The sequence below is a fragment of the Mustela nivalis genome (genome assembly GCF_964662115.1).
Source record: "Mustela nivalis genome assembly, chromosome: 1".
Lineage (NCBI taxonomy): Eukaryota > Metazoa > Chordata > Mammalia > Carnivora > Mustelidae > Mustela > Mustela nivalis.
The window spans coordinates 160,076,207-160,103,383 of record NC_139020.1 but is presented as its reverse complement, the minus strand read 5'-3'; the positions used below and the strand labels follow the sequence as shown (position 1 = coordinate 160,103,383).

General features: G+C 40.3%; 1 long non-coding RNA gene across 1 annotated transcript in view; it reads right to left on the bottom strand.

Moving 5' to 3' along the window:
• Nucleotides 1–27,177, bottom strand: part of LOC309872844 — an 802,828-nt gene that overhangs the window by 423,585 nt on the left and 352,066 nt on the right. The window contains exon 2 of the long non-coding RNA XR_014316130.1: nucleotides 26,272–26,331. This is a non-coding gene — a long non-coding RNA (uncharacterized lncRNA). The remainder of the gene's footprint in view (nucleotides 1–26,271; nucleotides 26,332–27,177) is intronic.

The window sequence follows — 27,177 nt, the reverse complement described above, 5'->3', positions numbered from 1 at the left end:
TGAGTCCCACTTCTTTTCTTTCCTCCTAATATCACAAAAACGGTGTGTATCTTTTTGGTCTATTTTTAATAATATATAATAAAATTACTATGTATATAGTATATAATGATTCTATATGTATACATATACTACATACATAGTATGTAGTAACTCCACACTATATAGTGCCTACATTACATATATATGCACACACATAACTACATATATATGTGTATGTGTGTATATACACATGAACAGCTAAAAGTTTTACATAAATAACCTCATATATATTTGCTTATTCATTTGTGTTCCCTTCTAAGAACTCTGGCTTTGTCTGCTTTCTGTTATACTTCCAGGTCCTAGAACAGCTTCTTATATATGGCAAGCTCTCAAATATTTGCTGAATGAATAAGTATCACTTTGTATCTTGCTTTTTAAACTTGATGTTGTGTTTCTGAAATATTTGATATGTAAATATAATATATATTGTATATATAATCTTATCTGGTTCATTTTTACAGCTATGTATTATAAATGTACTATATTTTATTTAGCCATTCCCAATTTGGAAGGCAATTATATTACTTCCACTTTTTGTTATTATAAACAATGTTGTAATAAGCACCCTTGCATACAAGTCTCTTCAGGGACATGTAGGAGACTCTCTAAGGGTATACAAACCCAGAAGGGGAACAGTTGGGCAAGGAAGGATGTGTATTTTAAATTTCACTGGCTGCCTGCCATATTGCTTTCCAAAGTGGTCATACTGAATTATACTCCCCGCAGCAGGGAGTAATGGTGCCATATTTCTCAAATCTTTGCCAACACTTCACACTGTGAAATTATTTTTTGCCAATCTGATGGATGAAACATGTTGTCTCTGTTTTGTTTGTTTTTACTGAGGTAACTGTGGATTTACATGTAGTTGAAACAAGTAATACAGAGAGGGGCGCCTGGGTGACTCAGTAGATTAAGCCTCTGCCCTCGGCTCAGGTCATGATCTCAGAGTCCTGGGATCGAGCCCTGCATCGGGCTCTCTGCTCAGAGGGAGCCTGCTTCCCCCATCTCTCTCTGCCTGCCTCTCTGCCTCCTTGTGATCTCTCTCTCACTGTGTCAAATAAATAAATAAAATCTTTTTTAAAAAAGAAGTAATACAGAGAGATCTTGTATATCCCTTACCTCAATGGTAACATCTTACAAAAATGTAGTATAATGTTACAGTCAGAATCATGAAATCAATACAGTCCAATTATTTTGTTCAGATTTCCCCCATTTTACTTGAACTCTGTGTGTCTGTGTTTGTGTGTAGCTTTATACAATTGAATCTAACATGTAGGTCAGTGTAACTGCCTACATACTCAAGATACAGAACACCTGGACACCTTCAACATCACAAGAGTCACTCCTGTTGCCCTTTTATACCCACACGTACTTTCTTCCCACTCTTCTCCTCCTCCCTAATTCCTGTTCTTCATTTCCAAAATGTCCTTTGAAAAATATTATATATAGGGGCTCCGGGTTGGGTCAGCTGGAGGAACATGTGACTCTTGAGTCCTAGGTTAGGCATAGAGATTATTTAAAAAATAAATAAACAAACTTTTTAAATGTTATATATAAAATTTTTTAAAGATATTTATTTTTTTAATTTTTTAAAAGATTTTATTTATTTGACAGAGATCACAAGTAGGCAGAGAGGCAGGGAGAGAGAGAGAGGAGGAAGTACGAACCCTGCTGAGCAGAGAGCCCGATGTGGGGCTCCATCCCAGGACCCTGAGATATATATAAAATTTTTAAAGATTTATGAGAGAGAGAGAGAGAGCAGGGGAGGGCAGAGGGAGAGGGAGAGAGAGAATTCTCAAGTAGGCTCCCTGCTGAACGTGGAGCCCCACAAGGTTTGATCCCAGGATCTTGAGATCATGACCTCATCAGAAATCAGGAGTCGGATGCTTTAACCAAGTGAGCACCCAGGCGCCCCAAAAATGTTATATATAAAATTTTCAAAAAGTTATATAAATGGAATTGTGCAGTATGTTACCTTTTAGGATTGGCTTTTGTTTCACTGAGATAATTGGCTAGAGAACCATGGGAGTTGTGTGCATCAGATAATTTGTTCCTTTACTACTGAATAGCATTCCACTTTATAGATAAACCATCGATTAACCAACAGTAGAGGACTACTGTTTCTGATTTGGGGCTATTACAAATAAAGCTGCCATGAACATTGGTGTGCAGGTTTTTGTGTAAACATGCTTTCATTTGGTATTTCATTTTTCAATTAACATTTCCCACATTACCAGTGAGGTTGATCACCTTTTCATATATGTGTAGGCTCTTCAAGTTTCCTCTTTTGAGAAGGGCCAATTTTGATCATTTGGTCTATTTTGTTTGCCTTTTTCTTACTGATATGAAAGCATTTTTTTAAATATTTTATTTATTTAGTTGACAGGGAGAGAGAGAAACAGTGAGAGAGGGAATACAGTGAGCTGGGGGAGTGGGAGAGGGAAAAGCAGGCTCCCTGCTGGACCCTGGGATCATGACCTGAGCCAAAGGCAGACACTTAATGACTGAGCCACCCAAGTGCCCCTGAAAGCATTCTTTATATGTTCAGGATGCCAATCCTTTGTCAGTTATATGAAATTGTATGTGTTGACATCTTGGTGATCATTGTTTCTCAATGTGATGTAACGTTCAGACAGGGATAAAGAATTCCTGAAAATTGGATTTGGATCACTGATGAAGAGACAGAGTGATTTCATTCAGGGAAGGTCACTCAGGGCTACCCATTGAGAGTTTGGGGAGACTACTGCAACCCCTACATTTTGTAGCACCATTGCATCGGTTAAATGCCAACGATGTGCTTTAATGATGTCATGTTGAAGGCCAGGCAGAGCATATCAAAATTTCTGCCTGCTTGAGAGCAAATGTCACGAGTCCTCGGATTTGATTTTAGCAAACCCTTTGCCTCGTTTTGGGGGAGGGCATTCAGATGCATTTATTGCATCCCAAAACCATGATTTGCAGCATTTTAATCAGCCCTCGGAAACTGCTGACATCATGATGTACTCCTCCACTGGTATTTCCATTTTCCCTAGCGCTGCAGCCAGAATTTAGAATCCTGACTCACCCTTCAGCCCGCCACAGAGAATGCTGATCATTCTGGTATGGTCAGTGTTCTCCAAGTGACTTTGAAACGGGAAATAGCTTTTGAACAAACCAAAAGTAATGCAATTTCAGGTAATAGTGAGACTTTTCCTTTCTAATTTTCTCTTCTGCTCAGCTGCTCTCCTTTCTCCTTTGACTGAAGAGGAAGCCACCCTTCTGCAATCCTGGCCATAAAGCTGTGGATTGTACGAGCTGGCACAGCCAGTACCGTCTTCTGAGCTCAGTGAGCTGTCTTTCCCATCTGCAGAGTCCCGGCTGGGGCGTGGTGCTTACAGTGAAACAGTCTGCATAGCTGAATTAACAATTCCAAATTTAGCTCTCATTTCAATAAATTACCTTATAAAATATTCACTACCCAAAATTATCTTGACTAGTTTATTTATAAGAACACTGCAACTGTTCATGTGGATTGCCTGTGAAGAAACTGATATACAAAGCTTCTTATAATTTCCCCTCAAACCACAGGAGGGGGAAAAAAACCATAAAGGCGAGTACCAGGATTTCTAGGAGCATGAAATTTACCACTATGCTACACAAACAAATGTTAGGGGTCTCAGTTGGTTAAGCATCTGACTCTTGATTTCTGTTCAAATTGTGATCTCAGGGTCATGAGATCGAAGCCCATTCTGGAATAGAGACTGCTTAAGATTCTATCCCTTTCCCTCCGTACCCCCAAGCACATCTCTAAAAAAACAAACAAACAAATAAATGTTAAAGAAAAGAGGCTCTGGATATTTTCAAAGGGAAGTGGTGAAGATTGAATAAGGTATTTAAATGGAAAATGCTTCACAAATTCCCAAGTGTTTTACTAAGGTAAAATATTAAGAACAGTTTCTGAAACATCTAAGGCATGAAATTTCTTTCCCATGCTGATTAAAACAAGATATAAAGACAATATCTTGGACACTTGAATAGGCAATGATAATATTTCTATTGCATTTGAAGAATGATTGGAAGTAATATTTTTCCTTTATTTAGAGGTTGGCTTCCCTACTCCATGCAATAAAAGTTCTCAGGGGACTGACATTGACTCTAAAACTTCTGATGCTGAAGATTTATCCAAAATGAAGTTTGCTTTCGGTGGCACAGAATTCAAGGACAGCTCTAGACTAAACTAAAGGGGGTGGTTAATGGGATCTTTCCTGTGCTTCCTATTTTCTTCCTTTCTGACCCTTCAAATACACATCTAGTTTCCTAGTGATTTCCTGATTCCGTCAGGGTCAGCTTTCTTCTCTCATCAACGTTGACATGCCTTGCTCTATCAGGGACTATCATTTTATCAACCAATGCATGCTAGGTTAATAATAACTTCATTTACATAGCACCTTATAGTTTCCATATAAACGTTCAACCAGAATTTACTGAGAGATTATTACAGACACACCACCCAGGGTGTCTTTTTACTTTATTTAGTTCTTACAGATGCCTCATGGGGCATCTGGGTGGCTCAGTCCATTAGGCTCGTGCCTTCAGCTCAGGTCATGGTCCCAGGGTCCTGGGATCGAGCCCCATAATGGACTCCCTCCCTGCTCAGCGGGAAGCCTGCTTCTCCCTCTCCCACTTCCTCTGCTTGTGTTCCTGTTCTCACTATCTCTCTCTCTGTGTCAAATAAATAAAACCTTGCAGGGGGGGAAAAAAAGGTCTATATATTTCTACTTAATATGTATAGACCTTTTTTAAATATTTCTTTTTATATTTTCTATATCTTATATTTTTATATTTCTACTTTTATATTTTCTATTTCTATTTTTTTTATATTTCTGCTTAAATATATAGACCTTTTTTCCCCCTTCAAGATTTTATTTGTAGGAGGCATCGGCCTCCTTAGTGTTTTTCGCAGAATGGGATGCATTCAGTGCTTTCAGGTGGCATATGGCAGGGCATCAACTAAAGTGACATCAGACGGTAATAAAGTCTCATTTCAAGTTCTTTCAAGCCTTCTATCTGTCTCAAGGGAAAACTCCCAGTTTGGTGCTTGCCAGTCTTTACCTCCACAACACTGTATTTAACCTTTCTTAATGAGGAGAGCATAGGTCCAAGTAACATCTAGAACATTATCTTTTTATTATGAAAACATAAGAGATAAATTACCCTGTTTTCTCATTTGTGTAATCAAACTTCCTTTTCTATTCACATGCCTGCTTTTGTGCTTTCTCTCTGACAAATAAATAAATAAATAAAATCTAAAAAAAAAACAAAAACAAAACTGTACCCAAAACTGTATGGTACTGGCACAAAAAACAGACACATAGATCAATCCAACAGACTAGAGAACCCAGAAATAAGCCTACAATTGTATGGTCAATTAATCTAGGACAAAGGAGGCAAGAATGTACAATGAGGAAAAAACAGTATCTTCAATAAATGATGCTGGAAATACTGGACAGCTACAGGTAAAAGAATGAAGTTGGACCATTTTCTAACACCATACACAAAAATAAACTCAAAATGGATTAAAAACCTACATGTGAATCCCAAAAAAAAATCCTAGAAGAGAGCAAGCCAGTAATTTCTCTGACATCAGTCATAGCAACATTTTTCTAGATAGGGCTCCTGAGGCAAGGGAAACAAAAGCAAAATAAACTATTAGGACTACATCAAAATAAAAACGTTTTGCACAGGGACGCCTGGGTGGCTCAATTGGTTGGGCGGCTGCCTTCGGCTCGGGTCATGATCCTGGGATTGAGTCCCGCATCGGGCTCCTTGCTGGACAGGGAGCCTGCCTCTCTCTCCGTCTCTTCCTGCCACTCTGTCTGCATGTGCTCGCACTCTCTCTCTCTGACAAATAAATAAATAAAATCTTTTAAAAAAAAGTTTTTTACAGTAAAGAAAACAATCAACAAAAACAAAAAGTCAACCTACTGAATGGGAGAAGATATTTGCAATGACATCCCTGATAAAGGGCTAATATTCAAAACATATAAAGAACTTACAAAACTCAACACCAAAAATAATAATAATAATAAATGATCCAGTCAAAAAACATACAGAGGGGGGCACCTGGGTGGCTCAGTCAGTTAAGCATCTGCCTTCATCTCAAGTCATGATCTCTGAGTCCTGGGATCTGGGCTTTCTGCTCAGCAGAACGTCTGTTTTTCTCTCTCTTTCCCTCTGTCCATCCCCACCACTCATTTTCTCTCTGTCTCTCTGTCTCTTTGTCTCTCTCTCTCTCTCTCTCTCTCTCAAATAAAGTCTTTTAAAAAGATAAAAAATAAAAAATAAACAGGCAAAGGACCTGAAATAGACATTTTTCCAAAGAAGAACTCCAGATTACCAACAGACACATGAAAAGATGCTCAATATCACTCATCATCAGGGAAACACAAATCAAAACCACAATGAGATATCACCTCACACCTTTGAGAATGCCTAAAAATAAAAAGACATGAAATAACAAGGCTTGGTGAGGATGTGAAGAAAAGAGAACCCTCTCCTACACTGTTGGTAGAATGTAAATTGGTGCAGCCACTGGGGAAAACAGTGTGGAGTTTCTTCAAAAAATTAAAAATAGAAATACAGTATGATCCAATAATTCCACTACTGGGTATATACCAAAGAAAAAGAAAACATTTATTTGAAAGATCTATGCACCCCTATGTTTATTTTATTGCAGCATTGTTTATAGTACCCAAGATATGGAAGTATCCTAAGTGTCCATTGATAGATGAATGGATAAAGAAGATGTGAGATATCTGATATTTATATATATAATGTTTATATATATAAAATATTATGCATATATATAATATTAGGCAGCCATAGAAAAGAATGAGATTGTGTCATTTGTGACAATGGGGACAGACCTAGAGGATTTTATACTAAGTGAAATAAATCAGACTGAGAAAAACAAATATCACATGATTTCAGTCATATTTTGAATCCAAAAAAAAAAAAAATAACAAATAAAAAGCAGAAACAGACCCGTAAATCAGAGAACACAATGATGACTGCCAGAGGGGACGGGATGAGGCGATAGACAAAATAGGTGAAGGCGAGCAGGAGATACAGGCTTCCAGTTACGGAAGGACTAAATCACAGGAATAAAAGGCACAGCCTAGGGAATATAGTCGATGGTATTTAACAATGTTGTATGGTCGGGGCACCTGGGTGGCTCAGTGGGTTGGGCCGCTGCCTTCGGCTCGGGTCATGATCTCAGGGCCCTGGGATCGAGTCCCATGTCGGGCTCTCAGCTCAGCGGGGAGCCTGCTTCCCTCTCTCTCTCTCTGCCTGCCTCTCTGCCTACTTGTGATCTCTCTCTGTCAAATAAATAAATAAAAATCTTTAAAAAAAAAAAAACAATGTTGTATGGTAACAGATGGTAGCTACATTTGTGGTGAGCAGAGAATAATACAGAAATTTGTACAAATTCGTATGTTGTAGCCTGAAGCTAGTGAAACATTGTGTCAACTACATTTATATAAATTTTTTTCAAGTTTCCTTTTAAAATAAGAGTAAAATGTGAATTAATGTAAGTGTAAATACGGGGCGCCTGGGTGGCTCAGTCGTTAAGTGTCTGTCTCCGGTGTAGGTCATGATCCCACAGTCTTGGTATTGAGTCCCACATCAGGCTCCCTGCTCAGTGGGAAGCCTGCTTCTCCTTCTCCCACTCCCCCTGCTTGTGTTCCCTCTCCCGCTGTGCCTCTCTCTGTCAGGTAAATAAATAAAATCTTTAAAAAGAAAAAAGAAATTTGTCCAAATCATTGTGTTGTACACCTGAAGCTAGTGGAACATTGTGTCAACGACAGTTACAGAATTTTTTTTCAAGTTTCCTTTTAAAGTAAGAGTAAAACATGAATTAATATAAAAGTAAATATGGGGCGCCTGGGTGGCTCAGTCAGTTATGCATACTACCCTTGAGTTAGGCTCTTTTCCTTTACCCCTCCCCAACTCCAAAATAAAGAAATAAATCTTTTTTTTCACTTGAGAGAGAGAGAGCATGGGCGGCGGGGAGGGGCAAGGGGAGAAGCTGACTCTGACGTGGAACTTGATCCCAGGACCTCAGGATCCTGACCTAAGCCGGAGGCAGACACTTAACCAACTGAGACATTCAGGAGCCCCATAAATAAATAAATCTTAAAAAAAAAAAAAAAAGAAAAGGAATAAATATGAAGTAAATAAGAGCAGAGGAAGTACAACAGAATGTAAACAATCCCAAAGATAGCACAAGGGATGGGTAGGTTTGCTAAAGACAGAGTGGAGGGTATGCAAAGAGAGCAAGTGTGGGAAAGCAGATGAAATTCAAAGGAATCCTTAACAGTGGAAGAGGAGGGGGCACCTGATTGGCTTAGTCAATTAAGCAGCTGCCTTTGGCTCCGGTCATGATCCCAGGGTCTTGTAGGGAGCCTGCCTCTACCCTGCCTGCCTCTTCCCTACCTTTGCTTGCTCTCTGTCTCTCACTTGGTCTCTCTGTGTCAAATAAATAAATAAAATCTTAAGCAAACAAACAAACAGTGAAGAGGAGCAGAGAAGTAGACGGGGTGCACTTCCAGAGCCTCTCACCTAATCCAATCTCAGTATCTGCCTTTGAACTCTGATTTTGAGGGTTAGCTGCTGGAGGAATTTGTGTGGTAATTATGGTGGAAAAAAAGATCCTCAAGAAATACACTATTGCTGTTAAAAATAAAACACAAGATCATTTTCTCCCTTGAATATGACAAGGATGCTGTTGAGTAATCATACTACCTTGACCAGCTATCCTTGAGCATTAACAATGTTTTTAAATTGAGGGAGGAGATAAAGAGGGCAGAAACAATTTCCTGTTTTCTATTCCCTCTGCAGTTTTCAGAGCTGACGAACCTGGAGCCTAGGAAGCACTGGAACCTTTGAATGTCTGACTGCTGTTAAGCCATCTTTTCCTGTTGGTTTGCTATTCCCGGGAAACTGTCTACTGGCTGTTTGGTGGGTGTGAGGAGGGGAGTGAAGAAGGGCTAATGGAAGGGATGTTTGAGAGCTTTAGCACCTGAATGGTGTGTATGTCTGAAGAATTCAGTGTAGGTGTAGGTTTCCAGCTGCAGGCAGCATTCCAAGCTCAGAGCAGCAACCTGATTGTGTGTGTGTGCGTGTATGTGTACGTGCGTGTGTGTGCGCACGCGTGCATGCGCACGGTGTATATACCTGCCCACAGCACCTTAGGTGCCCTTGATTACTAGAAGATCAAAGGAAAAACACAGGAGGGTAAAACCTCCTCTGCATATCAACAGCTCCAAGGATACTGACAGGGCCTAGACCCAACTGGAGGGTGACAATTTTCTTTGATTCTATCCTTCTTCCTTTTCATAATGCCCTTTTCCACTCCTTACCATTGTCTTGCCTGTACTATTGACTAGTGATCTCCGCTGAGTAAAAGAACCAACACAGAGCTTCCTGTTGAGAAGTGAGGGGACATTAGCCAAGGGTCTTATCTTTTCCTGGGTTTCTTCCATGGGTCCTTCTTGAAGAGCCCATTCAATCCTTTGTGGTAGATTTCATAGAGAGGCTAATAAAGGACAGGCTCTAGGCACCTGGGTGGCTCCATCACTTAAGCATCTGAATAACGGCTGTCCCCTTTGGGCAGGTGGGCTCTCATGATCCTGGGATGGAGCGGCTCATCAGGCTCCCTGCTCAGTGGGGAGTCTGCTTCTCCCTCACCCTCTGCCCCTCCCTCTCCTATGTGTGCTTTCTCAATTTCACTCTCTCTCAAATTAATTAATTAATTAACTAAATATTTTTTAAAAGGGCACCTGGGTGGCTCAGTGGGTTAAGCCACTGCCTTCAGCTAGGGTCATGACCTCAGGGTCCTGGGATCAAGTCCCACATCCGGCTCTCTGCTCAGCAGGAAGCCTGCTTCCTCCTTTCCCTCTGCCTGCCTCTCTGCCTACCTGTGATCTCTCTCTGTCAAATAAATAAATAAAATCTTTAAAAAAAAAAAAAAAGAGGATAGGCTCCTCAAGTTTCCTTACATCATAGGCACAGACGCTTAACTACTTTTTTATTCTACCCACTTTTAAGACTTTTATATGTTGCCATATAAAGGACAGTACATTGGGTTATCATGTGGGGACATAAAAGCTGAAACTGTATTTTAAGATCCACAATAGGGAAAATGAGGAGAACTCTGAAAAGTAAAATCAGAGAAAGTCTTTGAAAACAAATCTCCTGGGCACCTGGATGGCTCAGTTCATGATTCCAGGGTCCTGGGATCTAATCCCCCATTGGGCTCCCTGCTCAGCAGGGAATCCTGCTTTTCCCTCTCCCTCCTCCCCTCCTCTCACACCCCCACACCGGCTCGAATCCATGTGCGTGCTTTCTCTCTTTCTCTCTCTCAATAAATAAATAAAATCTTTAAAAAAGAAAAGAGATTGGTTAATCTCTTAAAGTCGTTATATGATTCTAAACTCTAGACTGGGGGTAGGCAAAGTCTGACTAATTTTTATAGGACCAGTACCTAACAGAGTATCTTGAACATCGGAGTTCAGTGAATTATTATTAAGTGAATGAAGATTTCATTTTCCCTCTCGGCATCAGGCCTGAGAGTGCTCAGATTGTTCATTATCCTCAGAGCCAGCATTTATTAGATCTCACTCGAAAGTCGCTAGGACAAGGCATTTTCCACAGACTTTTCCTGTTTTTTCAGTACTGGCCAACCTTGATTTGCTGATGACAACATCAGTTGGCTTGGGTTTTATGAGACCTTTGCAATGATGCAGTAAGAATCTGGAATCTCCAGAACTGTTGTTAACACAAATAGCTTTAAAATGGAACTACCATAGAAAGGTAAGATTGGATGCTTACCTAACAAGAGGGTTGAGAGAGTTTACAATGATGTCTGTACAAAGCACTTTTTATTTTATTTTATTTTGTTTATTTATTTGACAGAGAGAGATCACAACTAGGCAGAGAGGCAGGCAGAGAGAGAAAGGGGGAAGCAGGCTCTCCGCAGAGCAGAGAGCCCGATGCGGGGCTCGATCCCAGGACCCTGGGATCATGACCTGAGCCGAAGGCAGAGGCTTTAAACCACTGAGCCACCCAGGTGCCCCGTGTACAAAGTCCTTTTTACACTGTAAAGTGCTACCCATATTTAGCTACTATTATTACTAGAATATCAGAAAACTACCTGTTGGACCTTACAAAGAGTATTCCAGGACATTTTTACTCAACATGACAAAACAGTGGTTCTCCAATATTTTTTGGTCAGTTAATTATTCTGGAAAAATACCTCAAGACTTGTTATCTCATTTACTCTTATCTAATGTAAGTGTTTTATTCCAACGAATGGGAAGAAAAAGACTACTTTTAATTTCCAGTTTTCAATAACCTTCTGTCTAGGAAAGAGAAAAAGGAATAAAAGAATTACAGAAATGTGTTCCAAGAACAGGATCAACTACAATTAGACTCTTCAATGACTCCTCCAAGATCAACTATAATTGGATTCTTTTTTTTTTTTTTTTTTTAAGTAGGCTCTATGCACAGCATGGAGCCCAACACAGGGCTTGAACACGGGACCCTGTGATCAAGACCTTAGCTGAGATCAAGGGTTGGACGCTTAGCAGACTGAGCCACCCATGTGTCCTAGTGATTAGATTCTTGGTGAAGCAACAAAAAGCCAAGCTAAGGATTAGGGAAACCCAGAAAACGGCTCAGAAGAGGAACATATGTTCGATGGAACATAAGGCCTACCAATCTTTAATCATTGGTGTTCCCAAAGGGTCTGTCCTTACTGCTTAATTTCCTTATTCCAACTACCATTTACCTAAGAGGAAAGGAGGTAAGGGGAAAGTTACCTAAGATAACTTAGGGACAGAGTAGAACGAAATGATCAAAACAAACTTGAGCATGCAAGCCCACCTGCCCAAAAGGGATAGCCCTTATTCAGATCTTTCTGAATCTTTCACGGTTGTCTTTGGAGAATATGGGATTAGGATTGTCAGGTGTCTCATTTTTTTGTTTGTTTGTTTGTTTGTTTGTTTGTTTTTGTTTTTTGGTTTCTTTCTCATATTTTCTTTTTCTTTTTAAAGAAAGATTTTATTTATTTATTTGACAGACAGAGATCACAAGTAGGCAGAGAGGCAGGCAGAGAGAGAGGAATGGACGCAGGCTCCCTGCTCAGCAGAAAGACTTGATGCAGGGCTCGATCCCAGAACCCTGGGATCATGTCCTCAGCTGAAGGCAGAGGCTTTAACCCGCGGAGCCACCAGGTGTTCCTCTTTCTCATATTTTGAAAGAAGTTGAAATTATTGGTTTTTATGACAAATCTCCCATTTTCAACTGTTGGAAATTTATTTTTAAAATTGCGGAAGATTTTTAAGGGAGTGAAACTATATGATACTATGAAGGTGAATATATATCATTATAAATTTCTCCAAACCCTAAGACTATATAACACCAAGAGTGGAAACTATGGGCTTTGGGTGATTATGGTCTGTCAGTATAGGTTCATTGACTGTAACAGATATACCATTCTGGTGGGGGATATTAATAGTGGGGGGCAAAGTGTGTGTGTTCAGGCAGAGGGTATAGGGGAGCTCTGTACCTTCCATTCAATTTTTCCAGGAACCCAAAACTACTCTAAAAAATAGTGTCTATTAAAAAAATTACTGTAGCCAAATGAGAAACCCATTTGTAGTCTGGATTTGGCCCATAGACTGTGGTTAGCAACCTGTGACTGACAGCCCATTTCCTGGCTTTACCTTACACTTCTTACTTGAGCTTGAGACCTATATATTTAATGAAAATTTGGATAAATTAACTGGGGCATTCCACAGACTACTCAAATACAATTTGTTTAAACTAGAGTACACCTTATTCAACGTACAAACAAACAGAATGAAACTTGCCTCCCATCCTGAAGTCCCTATTGGTCATAGTCCATCTGTTTGTCCAGATTAGAAGCCCTGGTGTCATCTGTGGCCTTATCTCTACTTTACCTTTCATTTCCAATTCCTTTATTAAACCTTTACTGAGCATTCCCTAAGTGCTAGGTACTGTGCTAAGCACTGAGGATACAAATATAAAAGATGCAGTCCAGACTCTGCAGGGAAAGGTGGAAAGGGACAAGTATTTACAAAACAATATTTACTAACTGTTATAATACACATATATAAAATGACTCATTTTAACCTTACCTTTTTTTTTTTAACTTGAAGGTCTAATTGGGTTAATTAAGTGATTCGTGAACTAGGAAGCAAGTAGAGGGGAGCTCCCCCTCACGAACTTCTTTAATCTGTACAATCTTATGAAGTGGGTATCTTTTTTTTCCATAACAGCTTTACTAGGATATAATGGATATGCCATAAAAATCACCCTTTTATAGTGTATAATTCGGTGGGTTTTAGGACATTCACAGAGCCATGCAATCATCACCACTATCTAATTCCAGATTTTTTTTTTTTAAGAGCAATTTTAGATTCACAGCAAAATTGAACGGAGAGTACAGAAAGTTCCCACATCCCTCCCCCGGGAACTCTGGCAAGACGGCTCATTTTATTGTCTCCAGTTTTGCCTTTTCCAGGATGTCATATAGTTGGAATCATACAGTATATAGCCTTTTCAGATTGGCTTCTTTCACTTAGTTACATACATTTAAGTTTTCTCCATGTTTTTTTGTGGCTTGATCACTCTTTTTGGTGCTAAATGACATCCCATTACCGGGATGGACCAGTTTACCTATTCATTAACCTACGGAAGGACATCCTGGTTGCTTCCAACTGTTGGCAATTATGAAGAAAGCTGCCCATAAACATCTGTGTAAAGGTTTTCAGTGCACAAAATTTTTCAGCTCCTTTGGTACACATCAAGGAGTATGGGTGCTGGATGCTATGGTAAGAGTATATTTAGGTGCACCTAGGTGGTGTAGTTGTTAAGTGTTCAACTCTTAATTTTGGCTAAGGTCATGATCTCAGGCTCATGAGATCAGCCCCATGTCAGGCTCTGTAGTCTGCTTAGATTCTTGTCCTAACATCAATAAATCTTTTAAAAAAAAAATCTTAAAAAAAAAAGACTCTTCTTTTGTATTTATTGATGTTAGAGAGAGATAACAAGCAAGTGAGCATAAGGGCAGAGGGAGAGGGAGAGAAAAACTTTAGCAGACTCCTCGCTGATCTTACAACCCTGAGATCATGACCTGAGCCAAAACCAAGAGTCAGACACTTAACTGACTGTGCCCCTCAGGGGCCCTGCATATGTTTAGTTTTGTAAGAAACTGCCGAACTTGCTCTGTCTACTTGTGATCTCTCTCTCTGTCAAATAAATAAATAAAATCTTAAAAAAAAAAAAAAAGAAACTGCCAAACTGTCCTTCAAAGTGACTGTACCATTTTTGCCTTCACACCAGCAATGAATGAGAGTTCCTGTTGCTCCACATCTTTGTCAGCATTTGGTGTTGTCAGTGTTTCAGACTCTGGTCATTCTGATAGGTGTGTAGTGGTGTCTCATTGTCATTTTAATTTGCATTTCCCTAATGACATATGATGTTGAGCATCTTTTCAGATGCCTTTTTTTTTTAAAGATTTTATTTATTTATTTATTTATTTGACAGAAGAGAGAGAGCAGGAGAACACAGAAGTGGGAGTGACAGATGGAGAAACAGGCTCCCCACTGAGCAGGGAGCCCAATGTGGGACTTGAGCCCAGGAGCCTGGGATCATGACCTGAGCTGAAGGCAGTCACTTAACCAATTGGCCCACCCAGGTGCGCCAATCTTTTCAGATGCTTAGTTGCCACCTTTGTTTCTTCTTTGGTGAGATGTCTGTTCAGGTGTTCTGCTCTTTTTTTTTTTTTTTTTTTTTTAAAGAGAGAGAGACACACAGCGAGAGACACACAGCGAGAGAGGGAACACAAGCAGGGGAAGTGGGAGAGGGAGAAGCAGGCTTTCCGCTGAGCAGGGAGCCTGATGCGGGGCTCGATCCCAGGACTCTGAGATCATGACCTGAGCTGAAGGCAGACACTTAACGACTGAGCCACCCAGGCACCCCCATGTTTTGCTCATTTTTTAATTGGCCGTTCCTTTTCTTAATTTTGAATTTTAAGAGTTCTTTTTATATTCAAAAAATATTTTTAAATATTTTATTTATTTATTTATTATTTGAGAGAGATAGAGAGGTAAGGGAGAGGGAGAGGATCTCAAGCAGACTCCTCACTGAACACAAGGCCCAATGCAGGTCTTGATCTCATGATCCTGAGATCATGACCTGAGCTGAAGGCAAGAGTCAGATGCATAACTCACCAAGCCACCTAGGCACCCCTGGATATTCAAAATATTTAAAAATTTCTCTTGAGACTTATTCTTTGACCCATGTGCTATTTAGAAGTGTGTTGTTCAATCTCTGCATTATCTGGGGGCTTTGAAGCTCTCTGTTGTTGCTTTCTAGTTCAATTCCATGTAGTCTGTGAGCAGGCTAAGACCACCCAGATATCTCTCAGTACATGGCAGAGTTAAGGCCCTGAGTACCAGCACCACTGAATCTCAGCCAAGTCTGACTACAATTTTAACCTGGAAGGATTAATTGTTTTTACTGTTTTTTAAAGATTTTTTATTTATTTGACAGCGAGAGAGGGAATACAACCAGGGGGAGTGGAAGAGGGAGAAGCAGGTTCCCTGCAGGGAACCTGATGTAGGGCTCGATCCCAAGACCCTGGGATCATGATCTGAGCCGAAGGCAGATGCTTAATTACTGAGCCACTGAGGCGTTCCAGAATTAATCGTCTTTGAAATAAGTCCCCAAATCGCCACCTCTCTATGTTTTAAACCAATTTATGAAAATTAAAGAAAAAAAGGCTCAGTGTTTAGTAAAGGAAGACTAAGCAGATTTCTGTTTAACAAGCCAAAGCCTAAATGTACAGAACTATGTGGATTTGAGGTAGATGCTCTAACCGAACTTTCTTTTTTACTTTAGTAAAATATACCTAACATAAAATTTACCATCTCAACCATTTTTTATTATACAGTTCGGTGGTGTTAAGTACATTCATGTTGTACAACCATCACCACCATCCATCCACAAAACTTTTGCATCCTCCTTCTTTCTTTCCTTTTTTCTTTTTAAGATTTTATTTACTTATTTGACAGAGAGAGAGAGAGAGAGGTAGCACAAACAAGCAGAGTGGCAGGCAGAGGGAGGCAGAGGGAAAGGGAGAAGCAAATTCCCCGCTTAGCAAAGAACCCGACATGGGGCTTGATCCGCCCCAACTTTTGCATCTTCCTAAAATGCAACTACATTCATGGCTACAGCTATGAAACAGCAACTTCCTATTTCCCCTCCCCAGCCCCTGAAAACCACCATTCTACTTTCTTTCTCCATCAGTTTGAAGCTTCTAGTAGTAGAACAGAGTATTTGTCGCATAAGTGGAATCATACCATAGTTGTCCTCTTGTGACTGGCTTATTTCACTTAGTAAGATGTCCTCAAAGTTCATCCATGTTGTAGTATGTGCCAGAATTTGTTCCCTTTTTAAATCTCTATCTGAATCTTTATTTCTTCATTTTGTTTCACATTAAAACTACAATGATCAAAATCAGTCCTGATTTTGCAAACAAATGTATGGAACCAAAGCAACCTAAAGACATGGGGTCCAAGAGGGACACTGGCTTCCCAGCCCTCTCCAGAGGCTGCCTTTGCAATGATGATCATTAAGACAAGGAGCTCAAAGCTTTCTCTATTGACCGAGGCTCAGAAGTAGCAGAGCATTCTTTAGTTTTCTTTGCCAAAGAGAATCTAAATTGTGCTGAATCAGAGCAACTATAAACGTTGTTTGCTTTTAGATATTTTACTTTATCCCGCAGGCTCTGAGATAATCAGCCTGTGTTCTGGAGCTGTGTTTCTGAGAAATAGATACAAATGAGTCCGCAGAGTCCATGAACAAAATATCTTAGGACTTTCCATTCGAGGACAAACCAATTAATATAAATCATGGATTGTACTGCATTATACAAATCTTTACAAAAAGTGTGCATTAATTGGCGCAAGGAAAGTTTTAGTCTATAGAAAAATGGCAATGTATAAAATATTTAATAATGCCTTATTCTCATACTTTAACATTCTACTATATACTTTTTCATACAATATTCTCTAAGTACAATAATTTTTATCACCTCTTCCTATCATAAGCTTGTCAAACTGAACTCAAAGCAATAACTGCTAGTGCATCTAGAAAACAATCCAACCAGGAAACACTGCTTTCTTACACCATATTACCATAAAGAACGTAGTTATAGTCCATATTTATAAGTATATCCATAAATGTAGCATATTTGTATTACCATAAAGAATGTAAATATAGATTTATATACGTATGCAAAATTAATGGTATTTATTGTTTAAAAGAGTACCCCCTAAAATATCAATTGTGACAAATAAAAGCTGCTTTGAGGGATTCCTGGGTGGTTCAGTTGGTTAAGCATCTGCCTTTGGGTTGAGTTGTGATTCCAGGCTCCTGAGATCGAGTCCCACAGAAGGGCTCCTTGTTCAGTGGGGAGTCTGCTTCTCCCTCTGCCTGTCACTCCCCCTGCTTGGGCTCTTTCTCTCCTCCTGACAAATAAATAAATAAAATCTTGAAAAAAAGAAAAGCTGCCTTGATGGTTTTATCAGTAACCATCATAGGAGGAAAATTCAAGACAAGATAAATGTTATTATTTAAAAATACATAAAGCAGAGGTGCTTGGGTGGCTCAGTTGTTGAGCTCAGCTGGTTAAGCATCTGCCTTCAGCTTAGGTCGTAATCCAGGGGTCCTGGGATTGAGCCCCACATCGGGCTCCCTGCTCGGCGGGAAACCTGCTTCTCCCTCTCCCGCTCCCCCTGCTTATGTTCCCTTTCTCGCTGTGTGTCTCTCTCTCTGTCAAATAAATAAATAAATAAATAAAATCTTTTAAAAAATACATAAAACATAATAATAACAATATTTCAAATGCATGTGGAATGTAAACTTGAGTCATTCTGTATGATTTCAGTTAAAACCAATTTTGAGGCATAAATCACTCCTGTGATTTGGATATAAAGGTTTAAATATAATTAGGATCTTACTTTTTAAAATCTCAACATCAAGCTTGGGCATATTAGAAGTGTTACGAAGACATACTATATGACTGGGTTCCTTTTTTCCAAGACAGACAATCTTCTGAAAAACTAACTCAGACATCACATCTCCCAACATCCTCCATGAGGCAATAAGCCCAGAAAATGTCAGTGGCTTGCTGCTGGTCACAGACCTAAGACACCAACCCTCTCCCAAATCCACCAGGCTCTAATAAGAAATTCTTCTTTTCTTTTCTTTTTAAAGATTTTATTTGTTTATTTATTTGACAGAGAGAGAGAGAGAGAGCACGACAGCACAAGCAGGGGGAGCAGAAGAGGGAGAGGGAGGAGCAGGCTTCCCGCTAACCAGGAAGCCCAATGTGGGGCTTGATCCCAGAACCCTGGGATCATGACCTGAGCCGAAGGCAGATGCTTAGCCAGCTGAGCCACCCAGACATCCCAAGAAAGTTTTCAAGGAGTTGAAAAAATATGTAACAAAGCAGAAATATGCTAGAATAAGAGAGAGCTAATAGCTTTGCTCAGAATCTTCATAGTGTGGGATCTATTAGGATTAAAGAGAAAGGTAATCACTATAGAACCACCAATAAATAAATAAATAAAAGCCTTAGGCACTGAAATAGCCCAGAAGCAGGCAGTTTACACAGAAGTGATTTCCTAATCCCCCAACAACACTGCAGCAAGCCAGGAGGGAGGTGGCTTGGGGAGGGTTCTCTTATTTCAGTGGTGCTCGAAATCTTCCCGTGGCCCTTTGTGCATTACCGGTAGGAATGTAAAATGATGCAGCCACAGTGGAAAACAGTTTGGTTGTTCCTCAAAAGGTTAAACATAGAAATGCCATATGACCCAGCAATTCCACTCCTAGGCACAGATCCAAAGGAACTGAAAACGGACACAAACAGATACTTGTATGCCAATGTCCATCAAGCATTAGTCACAATAGCCACAAGGTAGAAACAAGCCAAGTGTCCTCAACAGATGAATGGATAAATCAAATGTGATATATACATTCAATGGAATATTATTCTGCCATAAAAAAGGAGTGAACACAGAAAATAACAAGTGTTGGTGAGGATGTGGAGGAACTGGAATCCTTATGCTTCATTGGAAGAAATGTGAAATGGTTCAGTTGTTGTAGAAAACAGTTTGGGTTCCTCAAAAAATTAAATATAAAATTACTGTATGACCCAACAGTTCCTCTACTAGCTATATAACCCAAAGAACCGAAAGCAAGGAGTTGAACAGATACCTGTCCATCAATATTCACATCAGCATTATTCACAATAACTAAAAGGTAGAAATGATCCAAATGTCCAAAAATGGATTAATGGATAAGCAAAACAAATGGATAAATAATGCAGGAATGGATAAACAAATATTCAGGCTTAAAAAATAATGAAATTCTGGGGCACCTGGATGGCTCAGTCAGTACAGTCTGTAACTCTTGATCTCGGGGTTATGAGTTCAAGCCCCATGTTGGATGGAGAGATGACTTAAAATGTTTTTGAAACCTTTTTAAAAAGCCTAAAAGAATAGGGGCCCCTGGGTAGCTCAGTCGTTAGGCGTAACCTTTGGTTCAGGTCATGACCTTCGGGTCCTGGGATTGAGCCCCACATCAGGCTCCCTGCTCAGTCGGAGACCTGCCTTCCCCTCTCCCACTCCTCCTGCTTGTGTTCCCTCTCTCGCTGTGTCTCTCCCTGGCAAATAAATAAATAAAAGCTTTTTTAAAAATCCTAAAAGAATAATAAAATTCTGACGTGTGCTACACCGTTGGTGAGCTTTGAAAATGTTACGCTAAGTGAAATAAGCCAGTCCCACAAGGACAAATATTCTATGATTCCATTTATTTGAGGTCTCTACAATAGTCAATTCCTAGAGACAGAGACTAGAATGGTGGTTGCCAGGGGCTGGGGGAGAGGGAATGGTAGTTAGTGTTTAAATGGAGACAGAGTTTCAGTCTGGGAAGATGAAAACATTCTTGACAGATGGCAGGATGGTTGTACAACAGTGTGAATATACTAATGCCACTTAAAAATGGATAAACTGGCAAATTTCATGTTATGTATATTTTACCAAAGTAAAAGCAAATGAAAACATGACATATTTATGACCCCCCCAAAAGGGGGAGTGGGATTCTCATACATTCTGCAACATGGGCGAATCTTAAAAATGTTTCTAAATGAATAAACTGAATGCAAAAGGACAAGTACTGCATGATTCCACTTAAATGAAATAAGCGAAGTCACAAGGTGCCTGGGTGGCTCAGTGGGTTAAGCCTCTGCCTTCAGCTCAGGTCATGATCCCAGGGTCCTGGGATTGAGTCCTGCGTTTGGCTCTCTGCTCAGCAGGGAGCCTGCTTCCCTCTCTCCTTGTCTGCTGCGCTGCCTACTTGTGATCTCTCTCTCTTTCTCTCTCTGTCAAATAAATAAATAAATAATCCTTAAAAAAAAAAAAAAAAAGCGAAGTCACAGAAGTAGGAAGTAAGCTAGAGGTTACCAAGGGCTGGGAGCAGTGGGGAATGGGGAGTTGTTGCTTAATGAGTACAGAGCTTCTCTTTGGAGTGATGAAAAAGTTTTGGAACTAGGTAGTGGGAATGGCTGCACAATACCATAATTAATGCCACCGAATTGGACACTGAAAAGTAGTGGAAATGGTCAATTTTATAGGTATTTCCCCACCGAAACAGATGAAGAAACAAAAAACCAAAAGAATCCTTCAGCTCCACTGCTTTGGAGAACTAAAAATCTACAACTCTATGGCTGGGAGGCAGGACCCGCCATTCTGCCTTTCCAGACTTCTTTTCCACCAGTTCTTCTACCTCTCCTAGGCTGCTCTTGGCTGATGCCCAAATCCTACTGGCCCAGCTCCCAATTCCCAGTTTCCCTCGTGTGAGTAACCAGCCACTCCTGTACCACCACCCCACCCTGACCCCTCCTAGCCTCAACTCTGAGTCATCTGGGCTCACGCAGGGCTGTCTGCTCAGCAATTGTGTGGACCAAGAGAGAAAGAGGTTCGAGCAGGGGCAGGGGCTAGCCAAGGTCACACTTCAGGAACCGTGTGCTTAGGCAGAAAAGCCACCGGATGTGCAGTCAGAAGACAGATGTTCCGGGTCCACCTCTGCCACCACCTAAAGGAGAGACCATGGACAAGCCCCTTTCTGGATTGGCTTTCTCTTCTGTAAAATGAGAGGGCTACATCGCTATCTTCAAGAATGCTTCTAATTCCAGGGCCTGGGGACCAAACGTGGGTACACAGTACAGCAAGATAGAAATAATCTTTCCTACAGGTGTCAATTGATGATTTTATCCTCATCAGGGCACCTCAACAATCTCTAAAGGTTTCCTGAGAAACAAGTGGGAAAAATAAACACACTGGAGAGTTTTGGGGCTGACTTATCCAATAATTTTAGTGTTCATTACAGTATTAGGATTTTCACAAAAGAAATTATCCGAAGGAGATATTTAGTTATTCTCTCTATGCTTAGCCCACAAACGTCAGCCTGAGATGTTGAACAGAAGAACCTGGATATTAGTAATGAACAGCTTAATGTAGAAGTCACAGGAGGCAGTGGAACGGGGTGTGGCAGTCACTCTGCAGCAGTGACAAGGAACTGGGGAGGACTCCCTGCCACCACACAGATGTGTGTCAGAATCACATACTGTAGGACTCCCCTTTATCAAATGTTTGGAAGTGGCTGAAACTAATAGATGGTGAACCTCTTTATTCCACCACATGCCAGCTTGAGTTAACATTTAAGCATTTAAAATAAAATATGGAACAATTAGGGAAAAATATTTAAGACATTTTAACTCACCATTTTCACCAGTTTATCTTAATGGAATGTTTGACAATGCGCACAAACACTTAGTTGTCAGGATGTTCGCTGAAGGACTGTTGCTGTGGACTGGATGTCTGTGTCCTCCCCCCACCAAATTAATATGTTGAAAACCTAATCCCCAATGTGATGGTGTTTGGAGGTGAGGTCTTTAGGAGGTATTTGCTCTTATAGGACAGAATTCTCATGAACAGGATCAGCAACCTTTTAAGAAGAGGCTAGAGAGCTAGCTTGCTCCTTTTCTACCATGTAAGGACACAATGAGCAGATGGCCAGAAGCGGGCTCTCACCAACACTAGGTCTGCCAGCACCTTGATTTCCACCTTCCCAGCCTCCAGAACTGTGAGAAATAAATACTTGTTGTGTAAGCCCCAAAGACTATAATTTGTTATAGCAGCCAAAGGAACTAAGGTAATTGTTTATAATACTGAAAAAGAAGAAACAACCTAATGTCTAAAGATTACTAATTGGCTTTGTACATATTATATAGATAGATATGATAGTGTATTTATAAACAAAAATATACTGGTATGCAAATGCCACCATTATTGGTCTATCAATATATATGCCATATATATGTCATATGTATATATAATTAAAGAACATGTAAATATGTTTATATTTTACAAATTCTATAAATTTATATTTACTTAACATGTCAGTGTATCAATACAATGGAATGCTATATAGCCATTTAAAATTTTGGAGGAGTGTATTTAACCATTTAACCACTTAAATATAGTAACTAATATACACTAGACCTTAATTTGATTAAGTGCTCCACATGTATTATTTCATTTAATCTTTATACTATAACTCCCTATGATAGAATACTCGCATTTTTAAAATTTTTATAACTGAGAGCACTGAAGCATGGCGGTTAAGTAACTTGTTCAGGCCACCTAGTTAATAAACGGCAAGCTCAAAACACATTCATTAATTTGTTTAAGTGAAAAATAAGATATGTAACTGTATGTATACCATTATCTCATTTTTATTGCTGTAGTTTTTATTTTAACTTTTTCAAAATATGTGTCTGTACAGATAGGTAAAATACAGCAACACAACAGACATACATAACACATAATCACAACACATACACAACACACACATAATCTCAACAAAATATTATCAGTGATGGGATTATGAGAAATTATGACTTTCTTCCTTTTTATTTATATGTATTGAGTGGGTGTGCATCTGAGCTTTAACTCAAAGTCCTAGTTCTGCACATGTACGTTATCAACCACCAACATATGGGGGCTGCCCTCCTAGGGAGAGTCAACACCTCATCACAGTATCAACATATTGGGGTTATCAATTTGCATATTCATGCGACCTACAGCCGGGACAGATGTGCGCCAGTCATTCCTAGAAACAACATGCTAAGATTTGCTCATTTGCATGTGGCCCATCAGATCAGATGATGGGAGGCAATGGGCAATGATTTCCCTGAGGAAATGAATCTCAGAAAGCCACTCCCTACTCCAGAGTTCAAGAGCCTGAACTTGCACAGCTTGCTGTCATTAGTGCCAGTACAGCAAGTGTGGCATACTGTTCTCCCAGTTTCCAACCCTTGAAGGTGGGGGGAGTCTCCAGTTGAAGGCTCTGGCCTTCTCTCCTATGGGGAAGCCTTTGTCCTGGATCCTAGCCACAGTGAGCAAGCGCCTAGCAGCTGTAAGGAGGGGGCCTACCTAACAGGATAGTCACCTAGAAGTTAAGGTACTATATATGGCCTCTGCTCCTACCCACAGAAATTTGCCTCTGTGTGCTGCTGCTTAAGAGGAAGCTGGGATAAATCAATGCTTTTATATTGGACAATCTTTTGTTATGTTTAAGACTTGTATAATAAATTGGTGCCTGGCTGGCTGGCCTCGTCCGTAGAGCATGTGACTCTTGATCTTGGGGATGTGAGTTCAAGTCCCATGTTGGGTGTAAAGCTTACTTTTTAAAAAGCGGGGGAAGGGGAGCCTGGGTGGCTCAGTCGTTAAGCATCTGCCTTTGGTTCAGGTCATGATCCTGGGGTCCTGGGATCAAGCCCCACATTGGCCTCCCCAGTCGGCAGGAAGCCTGATTCTCCCTTTCCCACTCCTCCTGCTTGTGTTCGGGTTCTTGCTGTCTCTCTCTCTCTCTGTCAGCTAAATCAATGAAATCTTTTTAAAAAGAAAAAAAAAATGCAGGTACCTTCTCTTAAAAAATGGGGCGGGAGGTAAAGGAAGAAGTATTTGTTTGATCCCAGGGTCATGAGATTGAGCCCTGAGTCAGGCTCCACACTCAAAGTGGAATCTGCTTCAGATTCTCTTATTTTCCCTTTGCGTCTCCCCATGTTCATGCTTTCTCTCTCTCTCTAAACCAACCTAACAAATAAATAAATAACATCTTGTTTTTAAAAAAGGCATTTTATAATAAATAAAAGGAATTTGAAAAGGCTGCCTAAGCTTCCACTTCATTCTCTCAAAGCCAGCGGACTCAATTAATTAAGTAGCTTTGACAAGGTCTATTTTCTAAAGTTTCTTTAATGAATGGGTAAATATTTTTGCCATGAGTATTCCTTAATTAAAAAATATTTAAAACAAAATTTTAAAAAATTACGGGTGCCTGGGTGGCTCAGTGGGTTAAGCATCTGCCTTCGGCTCAGGTCATGATCCTGGGATCCTGGGATTGAGCACCGCGTTGGGTTCTCTGCTCAGCAGGAAGCCTTCTTCTCCCTCTCCCTCTGCCTCTCTCCCCTGCTTGTGCACTTTCTCTCTCTCTCTCTAAAAATAAATAAATATTTTGAAAAAAAAATTTTAATTAAAAAATATTGGAAGCATTTAGGGGGCTGACCATGTGCCAGGCCTCCAGGAGGAAGAATGAGACAAGATTTCTACCTCACAAGTTTATAGAATGCACATAGAAGCACCCATTTTCCTCTACTCTTCTACCCCCCATCACCAACAAGGAAGACCCTAGATTCTCTGTGTCTGTGCCTTTGGAGTATGGGCCCCCTGCCCTCCTGGCAGTCTCATCCCCGAAGCCACTTTTACAAAGTCTTATGGTTGTTCCAAGGCTACGGGAGTGCTAATCTGTAACAGTCTTATAACCATAATAATTTACATTTATTGAGTGCTCATTGCGTGCCAATTAACTCTTACTCTTCCCTATGATGCAAGGAGATACGTACTCTCACCTTAAAGGTGAAAATAATGGATGCATAGAGAGGTCAGGTAACCTACAGGCAGTCACTCATTGGGGTTTGAGCTCAGACATGCCAGCCCCAGAGCCCAAATACACTCTTAATCACGTGCTGCGCTTTGCCGCGTCCACCCGCAATGCCCACACACCACCTGGCTGGCTTGTCACATTCTGAAGGTGGAAATCAACCTAAGTTTTTCTGAATAGCAGCAGACATTACAGTGGTCAAGACATACTGCTTCAAAATCCAATTTTTCCCCGGAATCCAGACCATTCCTTTTCTTTCATCCCTAGGCTGCCTCTGCTGGGCCCTCACTGTCAGCAGCTTGCACATGATTTCAGCCCCTCCATCATCTCCACACTAACCATGGGATGGAGTCCAGTTTCTCGCATGGCAAGCAAGGTTCTTGGTGACCCAGCCTCAGCCAACCTTACCAGCTCCGTCCTGCCCTCACATAGATTCCACCACACTAGACCCCTCACCACACTCAGCCTGTAAAGGCACATGCTGCCCTTCTGACAGATCCAAAGTGGGCAGAGGAGCTAGGTTTAGCTATGGTAAGTAAATGGCAGTAAATGGTAAGACCATCCCAAGAAAGAGAAGGCATTCGTTGGGCTGAGAACAGCAGAAAGGGAGTCCCAGTGTAAAAAGATGTAAAAGAGCTTTTGTAAACTGTGATGTGCTCTGTGCTGTACAAATGTTACTTTATTCACAGTTACAGTGTGAAGACCAGGCTTTGGAGTCAGAGTCGGGGTTGTGATCCAATCCTGGCTCTACCCACTCCGCTCTGAGCTTGTTTACCAAGCAGTGAAAAGGAGATGGGGGTGGGGAGAGATAGGACATTTAAATAGGATATGGGAAGACCTAGAGCATCAAGTGTCCATTTCTTTTCCACTGCAAACCAGACAGCAGTGAGCTCTAGCACTTTGGGGATTGATGTGTCATCCCTTGAACCTGTAAGTCTACTACCAACCCTGTTGTGTTTTTTCTTTTTTTTTTAAGATTTTATTTATTTATTTGACAGAGAGAGATCACAAGTAGGCAGAGAGGCAGGCAGAAAGGGAGAGGGAAGCAGGCTTCCTGCTAGGCAGGGAGCCCGACGCAGGGCTCGATCCCAGGACCCTGAGATCATGACCTGAGCTGAAGGCAGAGGCTTAACCCACTGAGCCACCCAAGCACCCCTACCAACCCTGTTTTACATTCAACTATGAAATCATTAATGATCTTGTGTTGGTATGATATTTTTAAAATTACACAATATATTCAAACCTACAGTGTTACTCCTGGGAAATTATTGAAACTAATTAATTGAATAAGTAGTAAAGGGCATATGCACAACATGCTTCAATAAAAAATGAAATATCAAAAGAACTTAAAAGTATCCAAAAGAAGAATAATTTTAATTAATTTATGGATCATTTGGGGGCACCTGGGTGACACGGTTAGGCATCAGATTCATGGTTTTGATTTGGGTCATGATCCTAGAATTGTGGGATCGAGCCCTGCATCAGGATTCCTGCTTAGCCATGTGCTTGAGATTCTCTCTCGCCCCCTCCCTCTGCCCCTCCTGTTCATGCTCTATCTCTAAGATAGATAAATAACTCTTTTTTAAAAATTTATGGATGATCTCCAGATGGGGTATTAAGTAGCCATCAACAATTGTGAGGGCTGTAACAAATGAGAAATACTTCTATCTTAAGGGAAAAAAGAGAAAGTGTATATGCATTACACTTATTGGGGAATCCAGAAGCTATAAAAGCAAAGATATTCATATTTCACCAATTAAAACATTGTAAGTTTTATGACAAAAAATACTATTGAAAAGTCAGAGGACAAAGAATAGAGCAGGAAAAAACTAATATGTACAACAAAGGTTAAGATCCTTAGTAAAGGAATTTCTACAAATTAAAATCCAGTAGAAAAATGGATAATTGATACATACAAACAATTTATAAGAGGAAATCTAAGAAACACAACCTGCAAATTCAGGCAACAATGAGGTATTAATATTCATTTTTGAGGTTGGC